Below are 4,476 nucleotides of genomic sequence, written 5' to 3'. Positions count from 1 at the left end.
CTGGAGCCTTAATTTTTTTCACTTAATTAGATTATTTTGCCTGAGCCTGATTTGTGAATTTTTATTTAATTATATTAAATTTTTTAGTGCAAAATGCAGAAAAAGTAGCGATTTTGAAGAAAATGTATTCTCCTGTTCCAGTGAATAAATGTTACATAGCAAACACTAGTTGAAATCAATTGTATGGTTTTCCCAAAACGAAAAAATTACACAAAAAATTTAAATGTTTTAAAAAATGTTCACCAAAATAAATATTTTTTTTTAGTTTTTAGTAAAAATTGGTTGAAAAATGAAGGCTCCGGTGAATTATGAACATTCAATTATGGTAAACGCAATTCGGTGGCAAAGGATGGCGGCAGCAGGGGAACTTGTACAATTAAATAATATAATTAACTGGTAAATATTTGTATTTGTATGTACGTATTCCCAAATCTTTTTGAAAAAAAGTCCTTTATTTTACGTTGGTTAATATGGTCACCGTATTTATATTATAAAGCTAAGCAATACTGCAGCGCAACACAATTCTAAATCCTTTTCGCGACACATACAATAATCACTGATCCATAAGGTATTTATTTTTCCCGTAGAATTAGAATCTTATATTCAAGCTTTTTATATAATAGCAGAATACCATTTTATCCTCCTGACTTATCTTTTATTTTCATTTAGACTAGTGACAAAATACCTTTTTACAGATATTTGAGATAATCGGATGTTTCTTTCTTAAACCTCTTTAACTTGATACCCATATTCTAATAATTCATTAAATTTATCAATATAATTGGGTTACTATACCGAAAAAAAAAAAAAAAAATATTCAAATCGTTTCAGCCGTTCTCGAGTTTTGATGACCGTGACATACGAACACAACATTTTTATATATATAGATATACATAGAAGATGTCCAATGTGTGCTTTCGATTTTAATCTTTGACCACAAAAAAAATTCCACATTGTACATTCGTGAATGAACTTTCAGTTTCTCGATTACTTTTACAATTCCTTTGAGTAATTGAAAAAACTAAAGTACTCTTGCAATTCCAGGTAATGGAATTGAAAAAAATCTATTACACTTTAAATTCCTTTCAAAGGAATTGGAAAAAAAATTAAACTACTAGCACGTAATTTATTCCAATTACAATATGAAATTCCTTGTAATGGAATTAAAAAAAAAAGATTTAAATTTGAAATTACTTCCAGGAATAGTAAAAGTAGTCCATTCCTTTGATGTGGACTGAAGGAATTGATTCCTAATTACAATTCCTTGTAATTTGTAATTGGGAGTAATTTAATTCCTAAAGGAATCATTACGACCCAACTCTTATACCAGGTCTGTTCAATGAGAGCACTAAGAGTGTAGCGAAGTGCAGGGCAGAGCAACATCAGAGCAATTTAGTGCTAAGGTCTCAAAAAACGAAAACCATACAACTTCGTGCAACTAAATTATTAAAACATATATTTCAGGTAAAATCACAAAAATTATCTATTTGTTTTTATAGCTTCTCATTAAATTTCATGTACGTAATTTAAAAAGTAATATATTTTTGTATTTGTTGATGACAATTGGTATCGTATGGTGTTTTCACTGAAGGAACAGCTGATTGTATTTCGTCGCCGCGCCAACAAAAACAGTTATGTGTTTTTTAATAACATTTCAGGAGAGCAAAAAACCCGATTCCTGGTGCCAATAGTCAATATTTTGCAAATGTCGTATAAAAAAAAATATATGTATTAAAAATATGTTGTTTTATGAAAAAAAAACAAAAATTTTTGGACCAATTACGATGTGATAAAAATTTGCGCCGCTTTAAAGCACATAGCTGATTTTATATACGATTTAAATTTGCTTTTGGCGGTATGGAATCGTATGCAATTTCTACATAATACTGCCATTAGGCCTAGATGCAATATATAGAAGTTCAGGACTCGATTAGTTAACTGCCCGTTGCTCCTGTTATGTAATGAAAAATGGTCAGAAATGTTTTTATTGGAATTTTGTAATAAAAATTAATGCAAAGTGGTGAGTGGACACATATTTTGTACAAACTATGAAATTGCCAGAGATGCGAACTGTTTTTTCGGTCAGCGTATTAACTTGGCCTAATGCACTTTTTCAAAGTTTCGATGGGTGATATCCAATCAAAGCTCGTATATACAAGAAATAATTTCAATATAAATATTTTTGAATTTTTATTAAATCCTTTCACGTTTGTATACATTATGCAAATTTGCATAACATAGTAAATTGCATACAAATGTAAAACTAAGTATTTATCAAGATAGATTATCATAACACGAATGGAAATCTTTGTGTATATATTGCTTTAACGTTTGAAGGCTGTTGTGTTTAGATTGACCAATGTTTTGCACCATCGTACAACAGTCCGTTTCGTATTGCTTTAATAACAGAGCTCGTTTTTGTGGCAATGATGTCCAGCAGTCGGTATGACGCAACTTGAATTTGACTTCACCATTTACATATAAATCGATCCTCTGATACTGCTTATTGGTGCTTCCCAAGGTATTTTACCTGGCCTTAGAGTTGTGAATTTAAAAAAAATGGATACTCTAAATAATCTATACATATAAATGTGACTGTCTGAACATCCCTTATGCGTGGAATTTTTTACCAGCTATAACAAAAGTCACATGAATTTGAAATTTGATATGAAGTCATACATATTTTACACCCTGGTGCGAAATAAAGCCAATTGACAATATTACCTTTTCAAAAGCGAAATAAAGTCAACAAAAATTTGGAAATAAAGTCATTGGCGCTATTTCCTCATTCAAATGGAAATAGCGTCAACAATGCTTAAAGTATGTCGATTCATAGAAAAAAATGTTGTTCTTACAATAAACATTGCCCCGTATGTGTTGTTTTTTAATAGATGAAAAAGGTTATTGCCAAATCCTCAGTGTTGTGATATTAATCCACACACAGTCATGAGCTACCACCAACTGATTTTATTAAAAAAAATTTAAATTACGAATATGTAAAAAACGATGCGAAAAACTAAACGCCTGCGCCCAGCTGGAATACGAGAAATATTTGAAGAAAGAGTGTAGAAATGATCCATAACTTGCAAAACATGTTCCGTTTCCACAAAAATAAAGCGAACACTATTAAATTGAAGAAACAGTCCATGTCCAAAAACGCCGGAAGAACACTGAAAGAATTCTGTGTTTTAAATTAGCATATTTTGAACGAATTCGGAATGTCTCAGGTGGAAAAGAAACCAACCTTTCTACAAGGAAACAATTATAGAAAAAGAAGCGGCGTAGCGTGACGTGGTGTGCGCGCCGGTCGCGCGGGGTACGCGGGGCGCGAACGCGACTCGCGTGGTGTGGCGCGCTAACGCGGGCCGCCGCGAAGCTAAGCCAATTTAATATTTGAAAGAGAAATAATGTCAATGGATTTTATTTCGTTTTTAAAAAGGTAATAATGTCAATTGAGTTTATTTCGCACCAGGGTGGGAAATAAAGTCAATTGACCTTATTTCCGTTGATCTTATTACCTGTCACCTTTGAATTGCATCAATGTAGAACAAGTCTCGTAAAAAAACTTTCAAACTTGATTTCCCAAAATTTTCATTTTTACATTTTCAATTTTACGCCGGATCAAATAGGCAGAAAAAACGTTTTAAACGTCCCATTGGCCAAAGCTCAAAACGTTGTCCTACCACTGCATTTAATCCTAGGACATATGTATGAAACTATATGGGTATTCGCACAGTCTTGCAAAACCTTTGCACGGTGCATGGATTGTACGGTTTGCAAAGCTGTCCCATAGGAAAACCGGTTTTTTTTCGTGAAATCCATCTGTTAATTCTAAAAAAATTGGATGCAAATAGCAACGCTTTTTGTCATCTTAAAGTGGTGTCCCAAAATTAAGTGAAGCCAAAATAAAAGGAGGTATTAATTTTTTATTCTCTCATCTAATACTTTTTCATCGGTTTATCTCTTTTTATGAATTTTAGGTTTTTGAGGTGAAATTTCTTAGGCGGCGGTATCGCAAAAATGGAGAGTGAAATTTTTAAAACTGAAAACGTTACATGAGTGAGAAGGAAGATATAGGTAGTATAGGGAAGGGGAAAAAAGAAAAAAAGCGACGCATGACGGGTACGAGTACCTACATATGTATATATGTATGTTTGAATGCACGTATGTATGCCCTGCAGCAAAATTTAGGGACAGTCTGGCAAAGCGCTAGTTCCGCCCCACAAATTTCAGAACTGTCTCTGAACTACTGCAAAAGGGATGCAGAGCTGGACGGTTGAAACTCATATGTTGCTAGTTGCGCTGTCATCAATGTTACTCATCCTGGTCATGTGAAAGCTGACAAGAGATGCTATACTATATTTTTTCGATTTTTTAGTCCCTAAAACTAATAGCAAACTGTTTTCGTTTATTTAATATGTAGTTCTCTACATAGTTTATGCGGCAACTGCTAAAATATTTCCAAAAAAGTCGTTA

This window comes from Rhagoletis pomonella, unplaced genomic scaffold (assembly GCF_013731165.1).
Source record: "Rhagoletis pomonella isolate Grant_MI unplaced genomic scaffold, Rhpom_1.0 Rhpom_scaffold_00073, whole genome shotgun sequence".
NCBI classification, from domain to species: domain Eukaryota; kingdom Metazoa; phylum Arthropoda; class Insecta; order Diptera; family Tephritidae; genus Rhagoletis; species Rhagoletis pomonella.
Note: the sequence above shows the minus strand (reverse complement) of the source record.